At 52.2% G+C, this 13,948-nt stretch overlaps 1 protein-coding gene across 1 annotated transcript in view; it reads left to right on the top strand.

Annotated features, from left to right (window-relative positions):
• CLSTN2 (calsyntenin 2) overlaps positions 1-13,948 on the top strand; it is a 484,980-nt gene that overhangs the window by 15,577 nt on the left and 455,455 nt on the right. The window lies entirely within an intron of this gene.

The following is a 13,948-nucleotide window of genomic DNA, read 5'->3' as shown; positions in this document are numbered from 1 at the left end:
CAATTTTCTCCATGGTGAGTAGTTCTGAAGGAAATTTTTGGCATCTCTTTTTATGTCCCTGGGATTCAGTTGTAGATGTGGTATCAAAGACCATTTAAGGTTCCCAAGAAAAGGTATTTCTTTCAAGTTGTCTGTACTCCACCATCATTTTGTTAGCAGGTGTACATAATGTGCAGTATCTGTGTATTTCAGGTGTACAGTTTGAAGAATTCTAGCATACATCACACACACATCCAGGTAAAGAGCCAATCGACAGCTTCCAGAATGTTCCTCCTTCCCCCTCCATCCCTTCTCCTAACCTATCCTCCCCCCAGCACTGTTCTGCCTTCTGCCACTTAGATTCATTGGCATTTCCTAGCATTTATAGAAATGTAATTATACAACATAGACTCATCTCTATGTCTGCTGCTTTTACCCAGCATAATCAGTTTGGGATTCATCTCTTGTAGCGTGCATTCATAACTCACTCCTGTTTATCGCGGAATGAAACTCCATTGTGTGGATATGCCACAATTAGTTTCTCCAGTCGGCTGGCAGACACCTGGGTTGTTTCCACACGGCACTGCCCGGAGCTTTTTATGTTCAAGCCTTTGTGAGAATATGTTCATTTCTCTTGGGCAAGACAGAAATGGTAGATTTCACCAACTGACATCTTTTGCTCATAGAGAGGACCTCTTAAAAAATGTACTGCTATAATATTTTTAAAATTCAGTTTAAGGAAGATAGATTTTATTGAATAAAAGTTGCTTAGAAAGATGTGAGAGGAGGGGCTGGAGAGATAGTAAGGCGGGGAGGGCATAGTGCCTGGTGTCCCATATGGCTCCCCATATTAGACCTCCAGGACTAATTCCTGAGCATCGCCGAGTATAGTCCAAAAACAAAAACAGAAAGATGTGAGAGAAAGGAGAGAAATGTATTAAAGAGAGAACACAGGCTTCTCCAGAGTAGAAATAAGCAAACAAAGAGAAATTGAGAGGAGTAGACAGGATATGTGTTCAAGGAGAACATGGGCTTGATGAACAATCAATATATTAGCTTATAATTATTACTATTATTTTTATTGCTTTTGGCCATACCTGGCGATGCTTAGGACTTATTCCTGGTTCTGTGCTCAGGGATCACTTCTGATGGTGGTTGGGGGAATCTTATGAGGTGCCAGGGAATGAACCTGGGTGGGCCACGTTCAAGGCAAGTGCCTTAACTCCTGTATTGTCTCTCTGGCCTATTATTATTATTATTATTGTTGTTGTTGTTATTATCATTATTAAAGGGCTGGAGCAATAGCACAGCGGTTGGGCGTTCGCCTTTCACACAGCCGACCCGAGTTCGATTCCTCTGCCCCTCTCGGAGAGCCCGGCAAGTTACCGAGAGTATCGAGCCCGCACGGCAGAGCCTGGCAAGCTACCCGTGCATATTGGATATGGCAAAAACAGTAACAATAAGTCTCTCAGTGAGAGATGTTACTGGTGCCTGTTCAAACAAATCGATGAGCAACAGGATGACAGTGACAGTGACAGTCATGCAAGTACTTTCATCATTGTTAAATTATTTCAATGAGCTCAATGGATAGTTCGCTGTCCACATCAAAGATGAGGTGGCAGTGAGGAAGGGATAGACCCTCCATGTCGCCCCTTTAGTTTTCAAAAGAGCAGGAGCCAGGGACCCCTCTCTGCACCCAGGGCCTTCTTCAGCCCCTGCCCCCCACCAAGAAACTGTAGCCCTCACTCTGCTCATAATATCTCAGATATTCCACAGCTTCCTCAGGGACTTTCTCCCGCTGATTTGTCATTGGTTTCCATTATGGAATTTGGGGGTGACTTCCCACCTCTTGAAGTGCTTTGTGCTTACCACCCCACTACCAGAATGACCCCTGGGCCCATTTCCTGCACTCTCCCCTCACCTCTGGGAAGTGCCATAGTTTTCACAGAGTCCAGGCGTTGGTTTTGTTGGTTTCTTCCAGCTTTGTTGCTTTAGTTATTCCTGGCCCACACATGAATGAAGCCATCTGGGAATTGTCTTCTGTTTCCTCACTTGTTTCTCCTGGCATCATCCTCTCACGTTCCCTCCAGCTTGTTCCAAAGTCCTGATTTCATCTTTCTGAAGGGAGGAGAGTGCTTCTGGGAGCACCGGGCCTCTGCTTCCTCGTCCTGCCCTCTGTGATGGGCATTGTTTGATCCCACATTCCGGCTCCTGTGAGCAGTGCCGCTGTGTCCTGGGGTGTGAACCGAGGCACAACTATTCCCACATGCCGTGGTCAGTTCTCGTTCTTGGGTCCTGGATTTCTAGGTGTGTTGGATCTGCGGTTGCCTGGTAATGACCTTTGTGTCACCAAATTGCTTAGACATTGGCTCTTTGGTTCAGAAAGAGTCGAGAAGCCCAGTGGGCCCACAGACGGCACGTGGCCTTTCTCGAACAGAGTCAGCCCTGCGGACTCAGGCCCCTCACCAGGGAGGCTGTAGCGAGCAAAGAATTTACTAGAAGCTGCAGGGTGATTTGGAAGCCAGCATGAACTCATTTTGCTATCGCACCCTTCCCACGCCTGGCTCCTAGGATGTGAAATACCCTTTACGGACCTTCTGGGATGGTTGCAGATTTGTCTCCAAGCATCTCAGAAGGATATTTTTTCATATTCTGTAGATTTCCACAGCAGAGCTGACAGAGGGGTCGGTGGGAATATGATCCCGCCAAGAACTAATTCCTTTTCCCTTTTTCTTAAGACCCAAGTTTTTTTTTTTTTCTTTTATGACTTTGTGTCCCTGTTCATTTGGATCTCCGAGGGGTTCAGAAACTCAATCCGTACCATGTCTGGCTGCCTCAAGTAAGGTGAAAATATCATGAGAAATTGCACGTATTTTTAGGAATTCAAATGAAAAAAATATTGATGTTCTCATTCAAATTCACGTGGGGGAATCTGTTCCCCAGCTGCCAGCAAAGGTATCAACCCTTTATTTGTTCATAACTTTGAGCTGGAGAAGGACATAATTATTAACCTTTTATTTTCCTCATAGGGTCGCTTCGCCATCAGGTGAGCGTGTGGGAGTGGAAAGCTCTGTGGGAAAGTCGCCCGTGAGGGTGTGTGTCCCCTCCTCCTGCCTGTGTGTCCCCTCAACAGAGCCCGGCCCAGCCTGGGCCCCAGACACACAGGGCTGTCCACTGTCTCGGCGCCTGAGAGTTCAGGCACTAGCCGGGCTCTGTTACTGAGTGGCCCAGGACCCAATGGAGACCGTTGTTTGTCACAGTCACAGTCCCTCGGGGCTCCTCACTCTCCCCGTCGCCCCCTACCCTGAGGTAGGTAGTGACTGATTCCTGAGAGGGCTGCCTGCGCCTCAGGGTTGAGCTTCCGGCCCACCTGACGGCCACCCCTGCAGCTGGCACTCTGTGGAGCTGAGCGAGGACCTCAGGGCACATGGGAACCTCGGGGACTTCATGTGGCAAAGCACATACCTGGCCCCGATGGGCACCCCCTAACCTGCCTCCCGGGTACAGGGCCCTCTCTGCACCCACCAACGCTCTGGCCTGCTCGCTGCCCCTCCCCACCCCTGCTCCCTGTTCTGACCACCTGTCTCTGCCTTGCCGCTGTCCAGCCCCACCTCGACTCACCCCTTTCTACCCCCTGCCCCATCCCACCCCAATCTCTCCTCCTGCCCAAATTTCAGATCCCCAAATGCGGAGAGACCCAATCCACTCATGATAAGGCAAAAGCAAAGGGACTTTATTGCTAGGTCGAGCCATTACTAGCTCGAGCTGGGGTCCAAGTCTCATCCAACGCAGTGGAGTCTTGACAAGGACCCCGACTCCAAGTCACAAGCCATTTATATAGGGCTCAGCTAAGAAGCGGTCTCTGTACTGGTCTATTTTTAGCATCGGCCCTATTACAACAGTGGTCAGCAAGTAGACAATAGTTAGTCACAGTTTCTAAGGAGAGTACAGTGACCCCTCATGACTGGTCAGACCCAAATGCCCAATTCATTTTCTCGGTACACTATTCAACTGGGAGTCTGCCAGAAACTGCAGGTCCTGCCCCGGAGAAATAGAAGCTGAGGCCTAGTTGAGACTTAATGCTAGCTGCAGCTTGTCATGGCAACAGTTTCGCCCTCACACTTCCTGTCCCACGCCTTCCACCCCCCGCCCTGTCCTGTACGCAGCTCTGCCCCTCCCCACCCCTTTCCCCATTCCTGCTCCTTGCCCCACCCCTGCACCTCTCCACCTTCCCTCTGTCACCCCCAGTCGCAGACACGGCTGTGTGTCCTTCCCAGAGGAAAGCCTCTCTCTGACCCAGGGGGCCAGCGGCCAGGAGAGGAAGCGCATCCTAGAAACAGCTCTTAAGTGGAAGGATGGGACCCGACTCTGGTAAAGTGCAAGGGATGGTCAGATCCTTGGTGCTCCTGACTGGGTGCTCCTGCCCTGGGGGTGCTGGCGGTCTCTGGAAAAAATGGGAGAGGGAGTCACCTGTCAGATGAGCTTTGCCATGAGGAAATAAAAGAGAGGGTGATGGTCTGGAAGGACCCGGCTCTCTCGAGGGGTTTCCATGACCCCTCTTGGTTCTGAGTAGGAAGGATGGTCATTGAGGGTCCGAGGGGGGAAGGATGGCCACTGACGGTCTGAGGGGGAAAGGATGACCACTAAGGGTCTGAGGGGGGAAGAATGGCCACTGATAGTCTAAGGGGGGAAGGATGGCCACTAAGGGTTTGAGGGAGAAGGATGGCCACTGAAGAGGAAAGATGGCCACTGGAGGTTTGAGGGGGAAGGATGGCCACTGAGGGTCTGAGGAGAAAGGATGGCCACTGAAGATCTGAGGAAGAAGGATGGCCACTGGGGGTCTGAGGAGAAAGGATGGCCACTGAAGTCTGAGGAGGAAGAGATGGCCACTGGGGGTCTGAGGGGGAAGGATGGCCACTGAGGGTCTGAGGGAGAAGGATGACCACTGAAATCTGAAGAGGAAGAGATGGCCACTGGAGGTTTGAGGGGGAAGGATGGCCACTGAGGGCCTGAGGAGAAAGGATGGCCACTGAAGTCTGAGGAGGAAGAGATGGCCACTGGAGGTCTGAGGGGGAAGGATGGCCACTGAAGGCCTGGGCTTGTCCCTGTGAGATGAAGCGCTCCCGGGCTAAGGCACCCTTGGCTTAGGGGTCTAGAATGGCTCTGGGGTGCACAGGCTGCAGGGAAAGGAGATGATAGGCCTCATAAAAGAGCAGTCCATTATTTTAAAGATGAGCTGGCATCTTTTAATTCCTCACCAGATAATGAAATATCTATCGAAGCCCGAGGCTATTGCATCATTTCTGGCGTGTTCCACAAAATTTATTCCACCATCCTTCATTAAATGCTCCTTCGTGCCAGGCCCTGGGAAGGGGGCTGAGACACCCAGAGGGACAAGCCACAGTCATTATTGGTAGAGAGAGAGCAGGATCTTCTCTGAGAGATGTAGGTTGGCAAACAGGGCCAACTTCCTGGAGGAGGTGTGGTCTGAGAGGGCCAGAAGGAAGGGAGGGTAGGGCACTCCTGTGCAGGGGTGATGCCCAGGGGAGGTGGGTTTACCATCATATAGCACAGAGCAGAAGGGAGGCTCAGGGATCACAGGCTTAAGAGGCAGGAGACACAGACAGCTCTGTCCACTGTGGCCCACGGGGGCCTGGCCTTTGGCCAAGTCACCTGGGAGGGTCTCAGAAATGACAGGCTGGGGAGACGTTGCATCCGCGGAAGCTGCCTTGAGGAGCCTACCGCTTCCTCCGAATGTAGAAATTTCAGCTTGGGGAAGGGTTGTCCTCAATTCTCCTTGTATTTATTTTTTGGGGGGAGGGGGTCACACCCAGTGTTGCCCAGGGCGTTCTCGTGGCTCTGCTCTCCTGGCCGGGCGTGGGGACTGGACCCGGGTCAGCTGCATGCCAGGCAGGCGTCCTCGTGCTGTACCGTGTCCCTGACCTTCCTTCTTTCCTGTGCTGTGTTCTTGCTGGGCAGCGCTGGCAGGGCAGGAGGGACGGAGGCTTCGGCAGCTTCCGTGGGCACTTTGACTCGCGGCCTTGTGCTCCGTGGGCAGAATTCACCAGGACACGGCTCCCGGCTTAACCCCTGCTGGCAGCACGACCCAGCTCCAGTCGCACCCTCAGCATGGTGAGGGTGCTCCTCACTGCTCCCTGATTTGCAGTGACGCACAGTCACTTCTCCATCTTGACATCCAGGTGGCCATGCTGTCCCCGCAGTGTGGGGGATGATGAGGGAGGAATGTTGGGGTGCCAGGGTTCGAGGGGACCCCACCGCTGCAGCTGAAGGACGCAGCGTGTGAGAGCCGGGAAGCACGGCCACCCCAAGCTGCTCACGGGGGTCTCATGTCCCCGTTGGCTGCGTGAATGTGGGAGGGAGGTGGGGAGACGCCCTCTGCTTGCTTGCTCAGGTCCGCCTGTGCCTCCTCTTTCTTCTCCCGGTGATTTGCTCGGGAATGGAGAGCTCGCCCAGGGTGAGGCTCTTGCCTCGCATGTGGCAGGCTCTGTTCCAATCCCTGGCACCCCCCGGATGGTCCCTTAAGGCCCACCAGGAGTAATCCCTGAGCACAGAGCCAGGAGTCAGCCCAGAAGTGGTCCCCGAGCACAGAAGCACAGAGTCAGGAGTCAACCCTGAGCATAGCCGTGTCTGACTGAAACTCCTCCCTCCTAAAGCAAAAACAAACAAACACACAACAACTTATAAAAACAAAACAAAACCAAACAAAAACCTGAACCACATAAAAAGAATTAACAATGAAGAGATAAAGGCATGGCGGGGAGGGATGAGGCCTTGGCCTTCGAGACTCAGGAAGACTCAGGAGCCCTCCCGGGGGACGCAGCGGGCTGTTTGGGGAGCTGTGGGCCTTGGGGCTGGCATTGGCGGGGCTGAGCATGGAAACAGCTAAATTATCCTGACAGCAGGGCCTTGGGGTGCCTGTCCCAAGGGGCCAATTTTGCAGCTCTCCCCAAAGCATAGGTAGGGGCTGCGCAGGCCTGAGCAAGCTCATCTGAACATCCTGAGAACCTCCTAATGGGGGGTGAGACTGCAGGCGCCTGGCCTCGGGGCGACTCTGGGGTCCTCTGGGGTCTGGTGGATAATGAGTGTCTAGGATGGAGCCACCAGGCAACAGCCCGAGGCAGCCCTGCACACCCTGTTTCTTCTGTGTGTGGGAAAGGGATGCACCAGGTGTCCCTCTGCCTGCCCTCACTCGCTGGGGGGCCTCCCCAAGGCCCCGTGCAGGGGGCAGTGGGGTGCACCCAGGAGAAGGCACTTCATTTATTGGGCTGGAGCGATAGCACAGCGGTTGGGCATTCGCCTTTCACGCGGCCGACCCGAGTTCGATTCCTCCGCCCCTCTCAGAGAGCCTGGCAAGCTACCAAGAGTATCGAGCCCGCATGGCAGAGCCTGGCAAGCTACCCGTGTGTATTGGAGATGCCAAAAACAGTAACAATAAGTCTCTCAATGAGAGACGTTACTGGTGCCTGCTCGAACAAATCGATGAGCAACAGGATGACAGTGACAGTGATTTATTTATTTATTTTTATTGAATCACCGTGAGCTGCAGTTACAAAGCTTTCATGTTTGAGTTTCAGTCACACAATGATCAAACACCCATCCCTCCACCAGTGCATATTCCCCACCATCAATGTCCCCAGTATACCCCCCCTTCCCACCCCCCCTGCCTTTATGGTAGACAATTTCCCCCATACTCTCTCTCTACTTTGGGGCATGATGGTTTGCAATACAGATACGGAGAGGCCAACACGTGTTATCTACTTTCAGCACACATCTCCCATCCCAAGCAATCCCTCCAACCATCATGGACTTAGTGATCCCTTCTCTTTCCCAGCTGCCAAGAAGGCACTTCTAAAGCTGGGCGCTCTCCCCCCACAAGGTGGCTCAGAGTGAAGGAAAACTGGCCAGGTGGGCTTCTCCCCCACGAAGCCCTCCACCATCCCCTCAGGATGTAGAAATGAGTCTGAGGGTGAAAATAGCCCTAGGAAAAACAAAGTACAGACACAAGCTTCTCTGTCCAAGTCGTGTGTGTGTGTCCATATGTGTGTCTGTGTGTGTCTTTGTGTGTGTCTGTATGTGTGTCTGTGTGACTGTGTCCCCGTTTGTGTATGTCCCCATATGTGTCCCCATGTGTGTGTTCATGTGTGTGTGTGCATTGCTGTGTTGCTGTGTGTGTGTTGTTAGCGATCTCCAGCCCTGCTGGCAGCCCCCCTGCCCCCAGGCAGACCTGACCCCCAATCCCTAGCTACTGTATTTCCATCCGCCTCTTCTTCCTCTCCATCCAGACACCACCTGGGCCTCCGGGGAGGGCCGGAAGCTGCTTGCAGGTAGGCATCCGTGGGGAGAGCGAGACACCCTCCCCTCGGGCCTGCCTGGCAGTGCGGCAGTGGGTTTGTGGGTGAGAATGGGAGCTGATGTCTTCCGGCTGCTCCCCCCACCCCAACTTTCTCCCCTCAGCCCCAGGGCAGAGGGCGGGGGTCCGAGGAGCTTCAATGACAGCGGCCCCCAGGGGTGTCACTCCTTCCTGAGCCTTGCTGCTCTCTCCCCTCCCTTCTTCTCTTCCTCCCAGAGTCCCACACCAGGCTGGTGTGAAATGACAGTGTTCCCAGTGAGCAGGGGCAGCTAGTGCGGCTTCTCACACCTGGGCTTTTCTTATTCTCACCCACGGATCTCCAAAGGAACCTGCTAGATTGTTCTGGCATTGGGGTGAGCGGGCGTCTCTGCCACCGTGCTGGCTTCTGTGCCTTGCAGCATTCCACAGACCCTCTTTCCCTTGTGCTGACTTTTCAACTGCCCCATCTGGTCTCTGGCCTGGGGACAGCGCCCCCAGCACGGGAGCCTGGGTAGTGCAGGGGCTCCTAGGAGGGCAATGCCGAGCTCCTCCGACTTGGCTTCTGTCTGCTTCTAGGGTGGCAGCCGAAAGCCACCAGCATTATTTTCTCCTTCACCAGCTGAGAACCCCAGGACCTGGTGATTTCCATCATTTTCCTGAACCTGAGTGCACTCGTCTCTTCCCGCCTGCATCCCTTAAACGCCGGCTGGGAGTGGCCACTGGATTTCTCATTTTGACAATGGGAGGGGGGCCACTGGGGGGAAATTCCCCCTCCAACAGCAGCATCAACTTCTGGCGACCTCCTGTCAAGTTCAAGTGCTGGAGAAAGCGCTGATGTGAGGGGGAGGAAGGCTAAGAGGGATGTTGGGTCTTGAGCCGGCTGACCCTTCCCGGCCCATCTGCTCAAGAGAAGCCAGCACGAGGGCAGCTGCAGGTGGTCGTTGTTTGGGGCTGGTCTCAGTGTGGGTTTAGGAAGATCCTTTCCCGTGGGTGCTTGGAACTTTGTTCTGGAATGATGCTCTGGGGATCCTGTCTCCTGTCTTCTTCCCCGATCTCCCGACCCGTGTGCAGGACGGGAGATCACACGGGGAAGGCTTCCGGGGTGAGATACTGCTTAGTCACTCGGATTGGATTGACCAGCACAGCGAGAGGCTGATCTCGGAGGGAGTTTTGCAAAGAATAAAGTAGGTACAGAAGAGGGAAAGTGACTCACGGCGTCTGCAGAGCTCTCTGTGAATGGCACTCACATAGACGTCACCGTGAACGCGCTCAGCGTCAAGCTCCCCCAGTGAGGAACATAGCAGCTGTGCGGGGAGGGCTGCGTGTGCCCGTGCCTGGGGGTGTCTGTGCACGTGGGAGTGCTGTGTGCAGGCGACCGTGTGTGCGTGACCAATCAGTTTCTGTATGTGTGAAGGCTCATATCTGTGTGCATGCATTTGTGCATGTGCTTGGGTGCCTGCTTGGGTGTTTGTGTGTATGTGTGAGGATGTATGCATGTGTGAGTGTGTATGTGTGCATGTGTACTTGGTGTGTGTGTGTGTGTGTGTGTGTGTGTGTGCGTTCAGGTGGATGCAGGGGACAGAAAGCAGAAATGAAGTCCTCATCTCCCACAGTGGAAGGAAGTCCATCTGGGATGCTGAGGATGCAGCAGCACCAGGGAGCACGTTGGTGTTGACCAGTGGGAGCTAATGACGGGGTTGGAAGCCGCTGCCTCTGGGAAATGGCCGGAGGGAAGAGGCAGAAGTGCTGGGTGTTGGTAACGAGCCCCATGAAATTATTGGGCTTTTTTTTTTTTTAGCAATGTGCACATTGCTAAAAGTTAATTGCAGTTATAGCGGTTGAAAAAATAGGATGAAATTAACCGGGGGACCTAGGAAACAGGGGTGTGATCCAGCAGCTCGCTGCCCTGCCGTGCGGCGGTGGACAGCCAGGCCCTTTGACTGCCCAGGTCCTCAGAGCAGTGGCTCTGCTGCTCTGGGGCACTCCCAGGCCCCTGGACTCCTGGGCAATGCCCAGCACTCAGCACCCAGTGGGAGGCCGTGTCACCCGGTGCTGAGGGCGTCCTGTGAGTGGGGGGATTCTGCCCTCCTTGGTTTCCTTGCTTCTTAAACTCCCGCCGAGTTTGGCCCCACTTCTGTAAGTGGGCATGTGTGTATGTGTGTATGTGTGTGTGCATGTGTATGTGTGGGCATGCATGTGTATATGTGTGTTTATGTGTGTATATGTGTGTGCACACATGTATATGTATGTGTATATATGTGTGTATGTATGTGTGTATATATGTGTATGTGTATGTGTGTGTATCTGTGTATATGTATGTGTATATGTGTGTATGTGTATGTGTGTATGTGTATATATGTGTATGTGTGTTTGTGTGTATATGTATGTGTGTATGTGTGTATGTGTATGTACATGTGCGTATATGTATGTGTGTATATGTGAGTGTATGTGTGTGCGTGTGTGTGTGTTGCAGGCTCCCAGTGCCTGCATCAGACCCATCGCAGGTCAGTCCTGTGTCACACCCCCTGAGCTCCAGAGGGCATCATGCATGTCATGGCCCTCCTCAGTTCCCTCCCTTGTGGGTGGTGTGCAGCCTCCTGGCTAGGGCAGGACAGGGAGGGAGCCCTCTGCTGCGGCCGGGGACATCTCTGTTCCTGGGCTTGGCGGGGCCATCTGCAGGTCACCTGCTCATGTTGGACATTTCCTGAGGTGTCCCCACGCTGCCCTCTCTTTCCTCTCAGTGTTTTGGAAAGTGTCACTCACCCGCGTGAGGTTCTGCCAAGAGCTGGCTGCGGGCCTGGGGCGGGATGCAGGTGGCCCCGGTGGTGACAATAGAGTGATATTTAAGACTCTCCGCTGCAGTCTGAGCTTTGTTCTAGGGAGCAGGGGTGAAGATGGTGCGGGGCGGTGGGGTGGCAGCTCCTTCGCAGAGGGAGTGTGGCCCCGGGCACAGAGCAGAGGGTGCCCTTTGCAAGTCCAGCCCCCCGGGGACCTCTGCTCCCCACCGACGCGGCCCGGTGGCTGCACGTCCATTACTTGGACTTTCTTCTCCGACAAATGGAATAGCAGACATTAATTAAATGTCAATGACTGCTCCTGCCAGCTCAATTTTCTGGCTCTATCTAATTAGAATTAAATGGCGAGCGAGGTTAGGCAGGCTAAATCAAAGGGCCCAGAAGAGCCCGCGCTTCTGAAAAGGCTTCTGCGTTTGCCGAATCAATTTCAGTTAATCACCGAAAGCGGTCTGGGCATCTTGTATGGCAAGATGGGGGCCTGGGGCGCCCTGTGGAGTGGAACCTCTGCTCTTCCCGCGTGGTCAGGTGGACTCTGGGCCACCACACGGCCCGGGAGACCCTTTCTCCTGTGGGCTGTGGCTACCAGACAGGAAGTGAGCAGGTGCGGTGGCAGGCTGAGAACACAGAGATGGTGCATCTGTGTCCACGGCCACCCCGCTGGGCAGCTCCCTTCTCGCCGGGCAGCTTTATCTCTGCACTCCTGCATGGCGGGAAGGGAGGTCACCGTGCTTCGTGTGTTTCCTGCCCTCCGCTGGCCACTCGGAGGGGCAGGCGTCGCTAACGGCTATGGAGGAGAAGCCGAGGCCTGAGGGCCAGCGTTTCCCTTGGAGTGAATGCCCATTGGCAAAAGAAAATTTGCTACAAATTTTTGATCATGTGGTCTGGCTGAATTTTTGGCCTAAATATTTTGGGAGACATGGGGGACACATTTAAGAAGTGCCCAGGGAACCCTGGGGACACTCCCAGTGATAACTTTGACAGTGTCACTGACTGGGTCAGTCTGCAGGTGTGTTACTGCTTGGGCCTTTCATTGTCTCTTGGCTGTGCTGCGCTCCCCAAGGCCTCACTTGGCAGTGCTCAGTGCCCCAAGGCCTCACTTGGCAGTGCTCAGTGACCATGCCGGCCCACCCACTGGTGTCCAGAAAGCAACAGGGTTATATCTGGGGGTGCTCTGGGGATCCATGTGAGGTTAGTGATCACCATGTGCTCTGGCTCTTGCACTCCCCGCAACCCCTATCTTAAAGGTCTCCGTTGTTTCATTTTGGGGCCACACCAGTGCTCAGGACTTACTCCTGGCTCTGTGCTCAGGGTTCACTGTCAGGAATTTATCTGAGGTTGGCAGCTTGCCACATAAGTGCCCTATTCACTGTTTTATCTCTCTGGCCCCTCAACTATTTTAAATTGATTTTAAGTTTGCAGGTGACTGCATGATCTTGTCCCAATCATGGGGGCCTTCGGGCATTAATGTTTAATATTTTCCTGCTGGTGATAGTTCCATACTTGTGAATGACCACATAGCAGATTGATATTGAACTGGCTTCAATTAATTTTCAGTTACACAAGTCCCATGGGTTCCTAAGTGGCCGTACTTAGGCGTGGCTTTTAAATGCTTTGCTGGGGGTTAATTTCCGCTGAAATTGTGGTGGGAAACGCTAGAAGGGCTTTTTAACAATGTGCAGAGAGTCTAGTTTATTGAGCGTCTGAGACAGATTTTTCAGAGACCTGAGAAGGCGGGTCTGAAGTTCAAGACTTGCCAACTCTGTCTCACTGGAGGTGGCCACAACTCAGCCCACCCCTGATTTTGAGCCGTGCTCCCTGCTTTGTATGAAACAGTCCCTTGGGATGTACTCCATCATGACCAGAACCCAAAACCAACTCTTGATGACTCCTTTGAAAAAAGAAATGTGCATGCATCACACAAAAATATTAGAGAAAAAAAATTGCTAAGGACCGGATAAACATTGATAGGAACTAGACGTAACTCAATAATATTGATCTAAGTTGGTGATGCTGATACGAGATGATTCTCCAATATCAGGTCACATATTCCAGATATTAGTTCACAGAAAAAAATAAGCATTTAATAACTCTGCATGAGAGTTCCATAATGAACAATACTCCAAATGTACTGCTGATATTTAGAAACAAAAGTAACAACTATAACCCTCCGTCTTACAAGGCTTGGCTCTAAACTCTCTTTTCCCTGACATTCCTGGAACGATTGGGAAGTGTTTTTGGCAAGTTCTATCTGCATGTTATGATCGGGGGTGGGGGTGGGGAACTTACTATGTATGTGTTACACATCTTTCAAATGGAATAACTTATGGTGGAAATCTGTTTACAAAGACAGTGAACTGAAAAATAAGAGATTTTTTAAAAAGTCTGATTTAATATAATCTAACCACATTAAAACCTTAATTAGAAAATAATTTTTAAGCTGTCAGTCTCATCTTGAGGAATATGATGAAAGAACTCTGAAGAGAGAAGTGAACTTTTTCTTTAATCACGATCAGAACTTAGTTCATCCTAGGGCCTGGACATAATCCCCCATTTTAACCTGATGGCCACAAGAATCCACGTGCCTCCTCCAGGGACCAAAATAATTATTGCATATTATTAAACTGGTATCCATTGGATTTCTAGAAGAATAGATTTGTTTATGTAGAGCCCATTTTAAAAATTAAATTTACAAATACCCCAGTGAATTAAATATTTTTGGAGACTTGAATGCTACTTTCATTTTACTACCCTCATAGTATTAATCCTGACAGTAATTGAATATGTGATTTTTGATACATTTTAGAAATTAACTCCCAGATTACTT

Source organism: Sorex araneus, chromosome 2, assembly GCF_027595985.1.
Source record: "Sorex araneus isolate mSorAra2 chromosome 2, mSorAra2.pri, whole genome shotgun sequence".
Taxonomy (NCBI): domain Eukaryota; kingdom Metazoa; phylum Chordata; class Mammalia; order Eulipotyphla; family Soricidae; genus Sorex; species Sorex araneus.
This window is presented reverse-complemented; position numbering and strand designations above follow the sequence as displayed.